The following is a 13,625-nucleotide window of genomic DNA, read 5'->3' as shown; positions in this document are numbered from 1 at the left end:
CAGAGCAGAAGTCCTACTTCAGCCAGATCAGGCCTGAAAAGAAACTGCGTTTCACAGGCCTTTGGAAGAGATGTTCCCGGTAGGCTGTAAGAGCACTGTGCAGAGCGAGTTGTTTCTTAGCTTCCCAAAGAGCTGGAAGCAAGATGCTGTGGGGCCCAACTCGCCCTTTGGAAAGAAGCCTGCACGTTGTGCCTTTCAGCTCTAGGGCAATGTAGCACACCGAGAGCAGAAGTCCTACTTCTGCCAGATCAGGCCTGCAAAGAAACTGCGTTTCACAGGCCTTTGGAAGAGATGTTCCCGGTAGGCTGTAAGAGCACTGTGCAGAGCGAGTTGTTTCTTAGCTTCCCAAAGAGCTGGAAGCAAGATGCTGTGGGGCCCAACTCGTCCTTTGGAAAGCAGCCTGCACGTTGTGCCTTTCAGCTCTAGGGCAATGTAGCACACCCAGAGCAGAAGTTCTACTTCTGCCAGATCAGGCCTGCAAAGAAACTGCGTTCCAAAGGCATTTGCAGGAGATGTTGCAGGATGGCTGTAAGAGAGGAGTGCAGAGCGAGTTGTTTCTTAGCTTCCAAAGGAGCTGGAAGCAAGATGCTTTGGGGCCCAAATCGCCCTTTGGAAAGAAGCCTGCACGTTGTGCCTTTCAGCTCTAGGGCAATGTAGCACACCCAGAGCAGAAGTCCTACTTCAGCCAGATCAGGCCTGCAAAGAAACTGCGTTTCACAGGCCTTTGGAAGAGATGTTCCCGGTAGGCTGTAAGAGCACTGTGCAGAGCGAGTTGTTTCTTAGCTTCCCAAAGAGCTGGAAGCAAGATGCTGTGGGGCCAAACTCGCCCTTTGGAAAGAAGCCTGCACGTTGTGCGTTTCAGCTCTAGGGCAATGTAGCACACCCAGAGCAGAAGTCCTACTTCAGCCAGATCAGGACTGCAAAGAAACTGCGTTTCACAGGCCTTTGGAAGAGATGCTCCTGGTAGGCTGTAAGAGCACTGTGCAGAGCGAGTTGTTTCTTAGCTTCCCAAAGAGCTGGAAGCAAGATGCTGTGGGGCCCAACTCGCCCTTTGGAAAGAAGCCTGCACGTTGTGCCTTTCAGCTCTAGGGCAATGTAGCACACCCAGAGCAGAAGTCCTACTTCAGCCAGATCAGGCCTGCAAAGAAACTGCGTTTCACAGGCCTTTGGAAGAGATGCTCCCGGTAGGCTGTAAGAGCACTGTGCAGAGCGAGTTGTTTCTTAGCTTCCCAAAGAGCTGGAAGCAAGATGCTGTGGGGCCCAACTCGCCCTTTGGAAAGAAGCCTGCACGTTGTGCCTTTCAGCTCTAGGGCAATGTAGCACACCCAGAGCAGAAGTCCTACTTCACCCGATCAGGCCTGCAAAGAAACTGCGTTTCACAGGCGTTTGGAAGAGATGTTCCCGGTAGGCTGTAAGAGCACTGTGCAGAGCGAGTTGTTTCTTAGCTTCCCAAAGAGCTGGAAGCAAGATGCTGTGGGGCCCAACTCGCCCTTTGGAAAGAAGCCTGCACGTTGTGCCTTTCAGCTCTAGGGCAATGTAGCACACCCAGAGCAGAAGTCCTACTTCTGCCAGATCAGGCCTGCAAAGAAACTGCGTTTCACAGGCCATTGGAAGAGATGTTCCCGGTAGGCTGTAAGAGCACTGTGCAGAGCGAGTTGTTTCTTAGCTTCCCAAAGAGCTGGAAGCAAGATGCTGTGGGGCCCAACTCGCCCTTTGGAAAGCAGCCTGCACGTTGTGCCTTTCAGCTCTAGGGCAATGTAGCACACCCAGAGCAGAAGTCCTACTTCTGCCAGATCATGCCTGCAAAGAAACTGCGTTCCAAAGGCATTTGCAGGAGATGTTGCAGGATGGCTGTAAGAGAGGAGTGCAGAGCGAGTTGTTTCTTAGCTTCCAAGGGAGCTGGAAGCAAGATGCTTTGGGGCCCAAATCGCCCTTTGGAAAGAAGCCTGCACGTTGTGCCTTTCAGCTCTAGGGCAATGTAGCACACCCAGAGCAGAAGTCCTACTTCAGCCAGATCAGGCCTGCAAAGAAACTGCGTTTCACAGGCCTTTGGAAGAGATGTTCCTGGTAGGCTGTAAGAGCACTGTGCAGAGCGAGTTGTTTCTTAGCTTCCCAAAGAGCTGGAAGCAAGATGCTGTGGGGCCAAACTCGCCCTTTGGAAAGAAGCCTGCACGTTGTGCCTTTCAGCTCTAGGGCAATGTAGCACACCCAGAGCAGAAGTCCTACTTCAGCCAGATCAGGACTGCAAAGAAACTGCGTTTCACAGGCCTTTGGAAGAGATGCTCCCGGTAGGCTGTAAGAGCACTGTGCAGAGCGAGTTGTTTCTTAGCTTCCCAAAGAGCTGGAAGCAAGATGCTGTGGGGCCCAACTCGCCCTTTGGAAAGAAGCCTGCACGTTGTGCCTTTCAGCTCTAGGGCAATGTAGCACACCCAGAGCAGAACTCCTACTTCAGCCAGATCAGGCCTGCAAAGAAACTGCGTTTCACAGGCCTTTGGAAGAGATGCTCCCGGTAGGCTGTAAGAGCACTGTGCAGAGCGAGTTGTTTCTTAGCTTCCCAAAGAGCTGGAAGCAAGATGCTGTGGGGCCCAACTCGCCCTTTGGAAAGAAGCCTGCACGTTGTGCCTTTCAGCTCTAGGGCAATGTAGCACACCCAGAGCAGAACTCCTACTTCAGCCAGATCAGGCCTGCAAAGAAACTGCGTTTCACAGGCCTTTGGAAGAGATGTTCCCACTACGGTGTAAGAGCACTGAGCAGAGCGAGTTGTTTCTAAGCTTCCCAAAGAGCTGGAAGCAAGATGCTGTGGGGCCCAACTCGCCCTTTGGAAAGAAGCCTGCACGTTGTGCCTTTCAGCTCTAGGGCAATGTAGCACACCCAGAGCAGAAGTCCTACTTCAGCCAGATCAGGCCTGCAAAGAAACTGCGTTTCACAGGCCTTTGGAAGACATGTTCCCGGTAGGCTGTAAGAGCACTGTGCAGAGCGAGTTGTTTCTTAGCTTCCCAAAGAGCTGGAAGCAAGATGCTGTGGGGCCCAACTCGCCCTTTGGAAAGAAGCCTGCACGTTGTGCCTTTCAGCTCTAGGGCAATGTAGCACACCCAGAGCAGAAGTCCTACTTCTGCCAGATCAGGCCTGCAAAGAAACTGCGTTTCACAGGCCTTTGGAAGAGATGTTCCCGGTAGGCTGTAAGAGCACTGTGCAGAGCGAGTTGTTTCTTAGCTTCCCAAAGAGCTGGAAGCAAGATGCTGTGGGGCCCAACTCGCCCTTTGGAAAGCAGCCTGCACGTTGTGCCTTTCAGCTCTAGGGCAATGTAGCACACCCAGAGCAGAAGTTCTACTTCTGCCAGATCATGCCTGCAAAGAAACTCCGTTCCAAAGGCATTTGCAGGAGATGTTGCAGGATGGCTGTAAGAGAGGAGTGCAGAGCGAGTTGTTTCTTAGCTTCCAAAGGAGCTGGAAGCAAGATGCTTTGGGGCCCAAATCGCCCTTTGGAAAGAAGCCTGCACGTTGTGCCTTTCAGCTCTAGGGCAATGTAGCACACCCAGAGCAGAAGTCCTACTTCAGCCAGATCTGGCCTGCAAAGAAACTGCATTTCACAGGCCTTTGGAAGAGATGTTCCTGGTAGGCTGTAAGAGCACTGTGCAGAGCGAGTTGTTTCTTAGCTTCCCAAAGAGCTGGAAGCAAGATGCTGTGGGGCCCAACTCGCCCTTTGGAAAGAAGCCTGCACGTTGTGCCTTTCAGCTCTAGGGCAATGTAGCACACCCAGAGCAGAAGTCCTACTTGAGCCAGATCAGGCCTGCAAAGAAACTGCGTTTCACAGGCCTTTGGAAGACATGTTCCCACTAGGCTGTAAGAGCACTGTGCAGAGCGAGTTGTTTCTTAGCTTCCCAAAGAGCTGGAAGCAAGATGCTGTGGGGCCCAACTCGCCCTTTGGAAAGAAGCCTGCACGTTGTGCCTTTCAGCTCTAGGGCAAAGTAGCACACCCAGAGCAGAAGTCCTACTTCAGCCAGATCAGGCCTGCAAAGAAACTGCGTTTCACAGGCCTTTGGAAGACATGTTCCCGGTAGGCTGTAAGAGCACTGTGCAGAGCGAGTTGTTTCTTAGCTTCCCAAAGAGCTGGAAGCAAGATGCTGTGGGGCCCAACTCGCCCTTTGGAAAGAAGCCTGCACGTTGTGCCTTTCAGCTCTAGGGCAAAGTAGCACACCCAGAGCAGAAGTCCTACTTCAGCCAGATCAGGCCTGCAAAGAAACTGCGTTTCACAGGCCTTTGGAAGACATGTTCCCGGTAGGCTGTAAGAGCACTGTGCAGAGCGAGTTGTTTCTTAGCTTCCCAAAGAGCTGGAAGCAAGATGCTGTGGGGCCCAACTCGCCCTTTGGAAAGAAGCCTGCACGTTGTGCCTTTCAGCTCTAGGGCAAAGTAGCACACCCAGAGCAGAAGTCCTACTTCAGCCAGATCAGGCCTGCAAAGAAACTGCGTTTCACAGGCCTTTGGAAGACATGTTCCCACTAGGCTGTAAGAGCACTGTGCCGAGCGAGTTGTTTCTTAGCTTCCCAAAGAGCTGGAAGCAAGATGCTGTGGGGCCCAACTCGCCCTTTGGAAAGAAGCCTGCACGTTGTGCCTTTCAGCTCTAGGGCAAAGTAGCACACCCAGAGCAGAAGTCCTACTTGAGCCAGATCAGGCCTGCAAAGAAACTGCATTTCACAGGTCTTTGGAAGACATGTTCCCGGTAAGCTGCAAGAGCACTGTGCAGAGCGAGTTGTTTCTTAGCTTCCCAAAGAGCTGGAAGCAAGATCCTGTAGGGCCAAACTCGCCCTTTGGAAAGAAGCCTGCACGTTCTGCCTTTCAGCTCTAGGGCAATGTAGCACACCCAGAGCAGAAGTCCTACTTCAGCCAGATCTGGCCTGCAAAGAAACTGCGTTTCGCAGGCCTTTGGAGGAGATGTTCCCGTTAGGCTGTAAGAGCACTAGGCAGAGCGAGTTGTTTCTTAGCTTCCCAAAGAGCTGGAAGCAAGATGCTGTGGGGCCCAACTCGCCCTTTGGAAAGAAGCCTGCACGTTGTGCCTTTCAGCTCTAGGGCAATGTAGCACACCCAGAGCAGAAGTCCTACTTCTGCCAGATCAGGCCTGCAAAGAAACTGCGTTTCACAGGCCTTTGGAAGAGATGTTCCCGGTAGGCTGTAAGAGCACTGTGCAGAGCGAGTTGTTTCTTAGCTTCCCAAAGAGCTGGAAGCAAGATGCTGTGGGGCCCAACTCGCCCTTTGGAAAGAAGCCTGCACGTTGTGCCTTTCAGCTCTAGGGCAATGTAGCACACCCAGAGCAGAAGTCCTACTTCAGCCAAATCAGGCCTGCATAGAAACGGCGTTTCACAGGCCTTTGGAAGAGATGTTCCCGGTAGGCTGTAAGAGCACTGTGCAGAGCGAGTTGTTTCTTAGCTTCCCAAAGAGCTGTAAGCAAGATGCTTTGGGGCCCAACTCGCACTTTGGAAAGAAGACTGCACGTTGTGCCTTTCAGCTCTAGGGCAATGTAGCACACCCAGAGCAGAAGTCCTACTTCAGCCAGATCAGGCCTGCAAAGAAACTGCGTTTCACAGGCCTTTGGAAGAGATGTTCCCGGTAGGCTGTAAGAGCACTATGCAGAGCGAGTTGTTTCTTAGCTTCCCAAAGAGCTGGAAGCAAGATGCTGTGGGGCCCAACTCGCCCTTTGGAAAGAAGCCTGCACGTTGTGCCTTTCAGCTCTAGGGCAATGTAGCACACCCAGAGCAGAAGTCCTACTTCAGCCAGATCAGGCCTGCAAAGAAACTGCGTTTCACAGGCCTTTGGAAGAGATGTTTCCGGTAGGCTGTAAGAGCACTGTGCAGAGCGAGTTGTTTCTTAGCTTCCCAAAGAGCTGGAAGGAAGATGCTGTGGGGCCCAACTCGCCCTTTGGAAAGAAGCCTGCACGTTGTGCCTTTCAGCTCTAGGGCAATGTAGCACACCCAGAGCAGAAGTCCTACTTCAGCCAGATCAGGCCTGTAAAGAAACTGTGTTTCACAGGCCTTTGGAAGACATGTTCCCGGTAGGCTGTAAGAGCACTGTGCAGAGCGAGTTGTTTCTTAGCTTCCCAAAGAGTTGGAAGCAAGATGCTTTTTGGCCCAACTCGCCCTTTGGAAAGAAGCCTGCACGTTGTGCCTTTCAGCTCTAGGGCAATGTAGCACACCCAGAGCAGAAGTCCTACTTCAGCCAGATCAGGCCTGCAAAGAAACTGCGTTTCACAGGCCTTTGGAAGAGATGTTCCCGGTAGGCTGTAAGAGCACTGTGCAGAGCGAGTTGTTTCTTAGCTTCCCAAAGAGCTGGAAGCAAGATGCTGTGGGGCCCAACTCGCCCTTTGGAAAGAAGCCTGCACGTTGTGCCTTTCAGCTCTAGGGCAATGTGGCACACCCAGAGCAGAAGTCCTACTTCAGCCAGATCAGGCCTGCAAAGAAACTGCGTTTCACAGGCCTTTGGAAGAGATGTTCCCGGTAGGCTGTAAGAGCACTGTGCAGAGCGAGTTGTTTCTTAGCTTCCCAAAGAGCTGGAAGCAAGATGCTGTGGGGACCAACTCGCCCTTTGGAAAGAAGCCTGCACGTTGTGCCTTTCAGCTATAGGGCAATGTAGCACACCCAGAGCAGAAGTCCTACACTGCCAGATCAGGCCTGCAAAGAAACTGCGTTTCACAGGCCTTTGGAAGAGATGTTCCCGGTAGGCTGTAAGAGCACTGTGCAGAGCGAGTTGTTTCTTAGCTTCCCATAGAGCTGGACGCAAGATGCTGTGGGGCCCAACTCGCCCTTTGGAAAGAAGCCTGCACGTTGTGCCTTTCAGCTCTAGGGCAATGTAGCACACCCAGAGCAGAAGTCCTACTTCAGCCAGATCAGGCCTGCAAAGAAACTGCGTTTCACAGGCCTTTGGAAGAGATGTTCCCGGTACGCTCCAAGAGAACTGTGCAGAGCGACTTGTTTCTTAGCTTCCCAAAGAGCTGGAAGCAAGATGCTGTGGGGCCCAACTCGCCCTTTGGAAAGAAGCCTGCACGTTGTGCCTTTCAGCTCTAGGATAATGTAGCACAACCAGAGCAGAAGTCCTACTTCAGCCAGATCAGGCCTGCAAAGAAACTGCGTTTCACAGGCCTTTGGAAGAGATGTTGCCGGTAGGCTGTAAGAGCACTGTGCATAGCGAGTTGTTTCTTAGCTTCCCAAAGAGCTGGAAGCAAGATGCTGTGGGGCCCAACTCGCCCTTTGGAAAGAAGCCTGCACGTTGTGCCTTTCAGCTCTAGGGCAATGTAGCACACCCAGAGCAGAAGTCCTACTTCAGCCAGATCAGGCCTGCAAAGAAACTGCGTTTCACAGGCCTTTGGAAGAGATGTTCCCGGTAGGCTGTAAGAGCACTGTGCAGAGCGAGTTGTTTCTTAGCTTCCCAAAGAGCTGGAAGCAAGATGCTGTGGGGCCCAACTCGCCCTTTGGAAAGAAGCCTGCACGTTGTGCCTTTCAGCTCTAGGGCAATGTAGCACACCCAGAGCAGAAGTCCTACTTCAGCCAGATCAGGCCTGCAAAGAAACTGCGTTTCACAGGCCTTTGGAAGAGATCTTCCCGGTAGGCTGTAAGAGCACTGTGCAGAGCGAGTTGTTTCTTAGCTTCCCAAAGAGCTGGAAGCAAGATGCTGTGGGGCCCAACTCACCCTTTGGAAAGAAGCCTGCACGTTGTGCCTTTCAGCTCTAGGGCAATGTAGCACACCCAGAGCAGAAGTCCTACTTCAGCCAGATCAGGCCTGCAAAGAAACTGCCTTTCACAGGCCTTTGGAAGAGATGTTCCCGGTAAGCTGCAAGAGCACTGTGCAGAGCGAGTTGTTTCTTAGCTTCCCAAAGAGCTGGAAGCAAGATGCTGTGGGGCCCAACTCGCCCTTTGGAAAGAAGCCTGCACGTTGTGCCTTTCAGCTCTAGGGCAATGTGGCACACCCAGAGCAGAAGTCCTACTTCATCCAGATCAGGCCTGCAAAGAAACTGCGTTTCACAGGCCTTTGGAAGAGATGTTCCCGGTAGGCTGTAAGAGCACTGTGCAGAGCGAGTTGTTCCTTAGCTTCCCAAAGAGCTGGAAGGAAGATGCTGTGGGGCCCAACTCGCCCCTTGGAAAGGAGCCTGCACGTTGTGCCTTTCAGCTCTAGGGCAATGTAGCACACCCAGAGCAGAAGTCCTACTTCAGCCAGATCTGGCCTGCAAAGAAACTGCGTTTCACAGGCCTTTGGAAGAGATGTTCCCGGTAGGCTGTAAGAGCACTGTGCAGAGCGAGTTGTTTCTTAGCTTCCCAAAGAGCTGGAAGCAAGATGCTGTGGGGCCCAACTCACCCTTTGGAAAGAAGCCTGCACGTTCTGCCTTTCAGCTCTAGGGCAATGTTGCACACCCAGAGCAGAAGTCCTACCTCAGCCAGATCAGGCCTGCAAAGAAACTGCGTTTCACAGGCCTTTGGAAGAGATGTTCCCGGTAGGCTGTAAGAGCACTGTGCAGAGCGAGTTGTTTCTTAGCTTCCCAAAGAGCTGGAAGCAAGATGCTGTGGGGCCCAACACGCCCTTTGGAAAGAAGCCTGCACGTTGTGCCTTTCAGCTCTAGGACAATGTAGCACACCCAGAGCAGAAGTCCTACTTCTGCCAGATGAGGCCTGCAAAGAAACTGCGTTTCACAGGCCTTTGGAAGAGATGTTCCCGGTAGGCTGTAAGAGCACTGTGCAGAGCGAGTTGTTTCTTAGCTTCCCAAAGAGCTGGAAGCAAGATGCTGTGGGGACAAATTCGCCCTTTGGAAAGAAGCCTGCACGTTGTGCCTTTCAGCTCTAGGGCAAAGTAGAACTCCGAGAGCAGACGTCCTACCTCAGCCAGATCAGGCCTGCCAAGAAACTGCCTTTCACAGGCCTTTGGAAGAGATGTTCCCGGTAGGCTGTAAGAGCACTGTGCAGAGCGAGTTGTTTCTTAGCTTCCCAAAGAGCTGGAAGCAAGATGATGTGGGGGCCTACTCGCCCTTTGGAAAGAAGCCTGCACGTTGTGCCTTTCAGCTCTAGGGCAATGTAGCACACCCAGAGCAGAAGTCCTACTTCTGCCACATCGGGCCTGCAAAGAAACTGCGTTTCACAGGCCTTTGGAAGAGATGTTCCCGGTAGGCTGCAAGAGCACTGTGCAGGCGAGTTGTTTCTTAGCTTCCCAAAGAGCTGGAAGCAAGATGCTGTGTGGCCCAACTCGCCCTTTGCAAAGAAGCCTGCACGTTGTGCCTTTCAGCTCTAGGGCAATGTAGCACACCCAGAGCAAAAGTCCTACTTCAGCCAGATCAGGCCTGAAAAGAAACTGCGTTTCACAGGCCTTTGGAAGAGATGTTCCCGGTAGGCTGTAAGAGCACTGTGCAGAGCGAGTTGTTTCTTAGCTTCCCAAAGAGCTGGAAGCAAGATGCTGTGGGGCCCAACTCGCCCTTTGGAAAGAAGCCTGCACGTTGTGCCTTTCAGCTCTAGGGCAATGTAGCACACCCAGAGCAGAAGTCCTACTTCAGCCAGATCAGGCCTGCAAAGAAATTGCGTTTCACAGGCCTTTGGAAGAGATGTTCCCGGTAGGCTGTAAGAGCACTGTGCAGAGCGAGTTGTTTCTTAGCTTCCCAAAGAGCTGGAAGCAAGATGCTGTGGGGACCAACTCGCCCTTTGCAAAGAAGCCTGCACGTTGTGCCTTTCAGCTCTAGGGCAATGTAGCACACCCAGAGCAGATGTCCTACTCTGCCAGATCAGGCCTGCAAAGAAACTGCGTTTCACAGGCCTTTGGAAGAGATGTTCCCGGTAGGCTGTAAGAGCACTGTGCAGAGCGAGTTGTTTCTTAGCTTCCCAAGAGCTGGAAGCAAGATGCTGTGGGGCCCAACTCGCCCTTTGGAAAGAAGCCTGCACGTTGTGCCTTTCAGCTCTAGGGCAATGTAGCACACCCAGAGCAGAAGTCCTACTCTGCCAGATCAGGCCTGCAAAGAAACTGCGTTTCACAGGCCTTTGGAAGAGATGTTCCCGGTAGGCTGTAAGAGCACTGTGCAGAGCGAGTTGTTTCTTAGCTTCCCATAGAGCTGGACGCAAGATGCTGTGGGGCCAAACTCGCCCTTTGGAAAGAAGCCTGCACGTTGTGCCTTTCAGCTCTAGGGCAATGTAGCACACCCAGAGCAGAAGTCCTACTTCAGCCAGATCAGGCCTGCAAAGAAACTGCGTTTCACAGGCCTTTGGAAGAGATGTTCCCGGTACGCTCCAAGAGAATTGTGCAGAGCGAGTTGTTTCTTAGCTTCCCAAAGAGCTGGAAGCAAGATGCTGTGGGTCCCAACTCGCCCTTTGCAAAGAAGCCTGCACGTTGTGCCTTTCAGCTCTAGGGCAATGTAGCACACCCAGAGCAGAAGTCCTACTTCAGCCAGATCAGGCCTGCAAAGAAACTGCGTTTCACAGGCCTTTGGAAGAGATGTTGCCGGTAGGCTGTAAGAGCACTGTGCATAGCGAGTTGTTTCTTAGCTTCCCAAAGAGCTGGAAGCAAGATGCTGTGGGGCCCAACTCGCCCTTTGGAAAGAAGCCTGCACGTTGTGCCTTTCAGCTCTAGGGCAATGTAGCACACCCAGAGCAGAAGTCCTACTTCAGCCAGATCAGGCCTGCAAAGAAACTGCGTTTCACAGGCCTTTGGAAGAGATGTTCCCGGTAGGCTGTAAGAGCACTGTGCAGAGCGAGTTGTTTCTTAGCTTCCCAAAGAGCTGGAAGCAAGATGCTGTGGGGCCCAACTCGCCCTTTGGAAAGAAGCCTGCACGTTGTGCCTTTCAGCTCTAGGGCAATGTAGCACACCCAGAGCAGAAGTCCTACTTCAGCCAGATCAGGCCTGCAAAGAAACTGCGTTTCACAGGCCTTTCGAAGAGATGTTCCCGGTAGGCTGTAAGAGCACTGTGCAGAGCGAGTTGTTTCTTAGCTTCCCAAAGAGCTGGAAGCAAGATGCTGTGGGGCCCAACTCGCCCTTTGGAAAGAATCCTGCACGTTGTGCCTTTCAGCTCTAGGGCAATGTAGCACACCCAGAGCAGAAGTCCTACTTCAGCCAGATCAGGCCTGCAAAGAAACTGCGTTTCACAGGCCTTTGGAAGAGATCTTCCCGGTAGGCTGTAAGAGCACTGTGCAGAGCGAGTTGTTTCTTAGCTTCCCAAAGAGCTGGAAGCAAGATGCTGTGGGGCCCAACTCGCCCTTTGGAAAGAAGCCTGCACGTTGTGCCTTTCAGCTCTAGGGCAATGTAGCACACCCAGAGCAGAAGTCCTACTTCTGCCAGATCAGGCCTGCAAAGAAACTGCGTTTCACAGGCCTTTGGAAGAGATGTTCATGGTAGGCTGTAAGAGCACTGTGCAGAGCGAGTTGTTTCTTAGCTTCCCAAAGAGCTGGAAGCTAGATGCTGTGGGGACAAATTCGCCCTTTGGAAAGAAGCCTGCACGTTGTTCCTTTCAGCTCTAGGGCAAAGTAGAACTCCGAGAGCAGACGTCCTACCTCAGCCAGATCAGGCCTTCCAAGAAACTGCGTTTCACAGGCCTTTGGAAGAGATGTTCCCGGTAGGCTGTAAGAGCACTGTGCAGAGCGAGTTGTTTCTTAGCTTCCCAAAGAGCTGGAAGCAAGATGATGTGGGGGCCTACTCGCCCTTTGGAAAGAAGCCTGCACGTTGTGCCTTTCAGCTCTAGGGCAATGTAGCACACCCAGAGCAGAAGTCCTACTTCTGCCAGATCGGGCCTGCAAAGAAACTGCGTTTCACAGGCCTTTGGAAGAGATGTTCCCGGTAGGCTGCAAGAGCACTGTGCAGAGCGAGTTGTTTCTTAGCTTCCCAAAGAGCTGGAAGCAAGATGCTGTGGGGCCCAACTCGCCCTTTGGAAAGAAGCCTGCACGTTGTGCCTTTCAGCTCTAGGGCAATGTAGCACACCCAGAGCAGAAGTCCTACTTCAGCCAGATCAGGCCTGCAAAGAAACTGCGTTTCACAGGCCTTTGGAAGAAATGTTCCCGGTAGGCTGTAAGAGCACTGTGCAGAGCGTGTTGTATCTTAGCTTCCCAAAGAGCTGGAAGCAAGATGCTGTGGGGCCCAACTCGCCCTTTGGAAAGAAGCCTGCACGTTGTGCCTTTCAGCTCTAGGGCAATGTAGCACACCCAGAGCAGATGTCCTACTCTTCCAGATCAGGCCTGCAAAGAAACTGCGTTTCACAGGCCTTTGGAAGAGATGTTCCCGGTAGGCTGTAAGAGCACTGTGCAGAGCGAGTTGTTTCTTAGCTTCCCAAAGAGCTGGAAGCAAGATGCTGTGGGGACCAACTCGCCCTTTGGAAAGAAGCCTGCACGTTGTGCCTTTCAGCTCTAGGGCAATGTAGCACACCCAGAGCAGAAGTCCTACTCTGCCAGATGAGGCCTGCAAAGAAACTGCGTTTCACAGGCCTTTGGAAGAGATGTTCCCGGTAGGCTGTAAGAGCACTGTGCAGAGCGAGTTGTTTCTTAGCTTCCCATAGAGCTGGACGCAAGATGCTGTGGGGCCCAACTCGCCCTTTGGAAAGAAGCCTGCACGTTGTGCCTTTCAGCTCTAGGGCAATGTAGCACACCCAGAGCAGAAGTCCTACTTCAGCAAGATCAGGCCTGCAAAGAAACTGCGTTTCACAGCTCTTTGGAAGAGATGTTCCCGGTACGCTCCAAGAGAACTGTGCAGAGCGAGTTGTTTCTTAGCTTCCCAAAGAGCTGGAAGCAAGATGCTGTGGGGCCCAACTCGCCCTTTGGAAAGAAGCCTGCACGTTGTGCCTTTCAGCTCTAGGGCAATGTAGCACACCCAGAGCAGAAGTCCTACTTCAGCCAGATCAGGCCTGCAAAGAAACTGCGTTTCACAGGCCTTTGGAAGAGATGTTCCCGGTAGGCTGTAAGAGCACTGTGCAGAGCGAGTTGTTTCTTAGCTTCCCAAAGAGCTGGAAGCAAGATGCTGTGGGGCCCAACTCGCCCTTTGCAAAGAAGCCTGCACGTTGTGCCTTTCAGCTCTAGGGCAATGTAGCACACCCAGAGCAGAAGTCCTACTTCAGCCAGATCAGGCCTGCAAAGAAACTGCGTTTCACAGGCCTTTGGAAGAGATCTTCCCGGTAGGCTGTAAGAGCACTGTGCAGAGCGAGTTGTTTCTTAGCTTCCCAAAGAGCTGGAAGCAAGATGCTGTGGGGCCCAACTCGCCCTTTGTAAAGAAGCCGGCACGTTGTGCCTTTCAGCTCTAGGGCAATGTAGCACACCCAGAGCAGAAGTCCTACTTCAGCCAGATCAGGCCTGCAAAGAAACTGCGTTTCACAGGCCTTTGGAAGAGATGTTCACGGTAGGCTGTAAGAGCACTGTGCAGAGCGAGTTGTTTCTTAGCTTCCCAAAGAGCTGGAAGCAAGATGCTGTGGGGCCCAACTCGCCCTTTGGAAAGAAGCCTGCACGTTGTGCCTTTCAGCTCTAGGGCAATGTAGCACACCCAGAGCAGATGTCCTACTCTGCCAGATCAGGCCTGCAAAGAAACTGCGTTTCACAGGCCTTTGGAAGAGATGTTCCCGGTAGGCTGTAAGAGCACTGTGCAGAGCGAGTTGTTTCTTAGCTTCCCAAAGAGCTGGAAGCAAGATGCTGTGGG

Source organism: Equus caballus, chromosome X, assembly GCF_041296265.1.
Source record: "Equus caballus isolate H_3958 breed thoroughbred chromosome X, TB-T2T, whole genome shotgun sequence".
In the NCBI taxonomy this organism is placed as follows: domain Eukaryota; kingdom Metazoa; phylum Chordata; class Mammalia; order Perissodactyla; family Equidae; genus Equus; species Equus caballus.
This window is presented reverse-complemented; position numbering follows the sequence as displayed.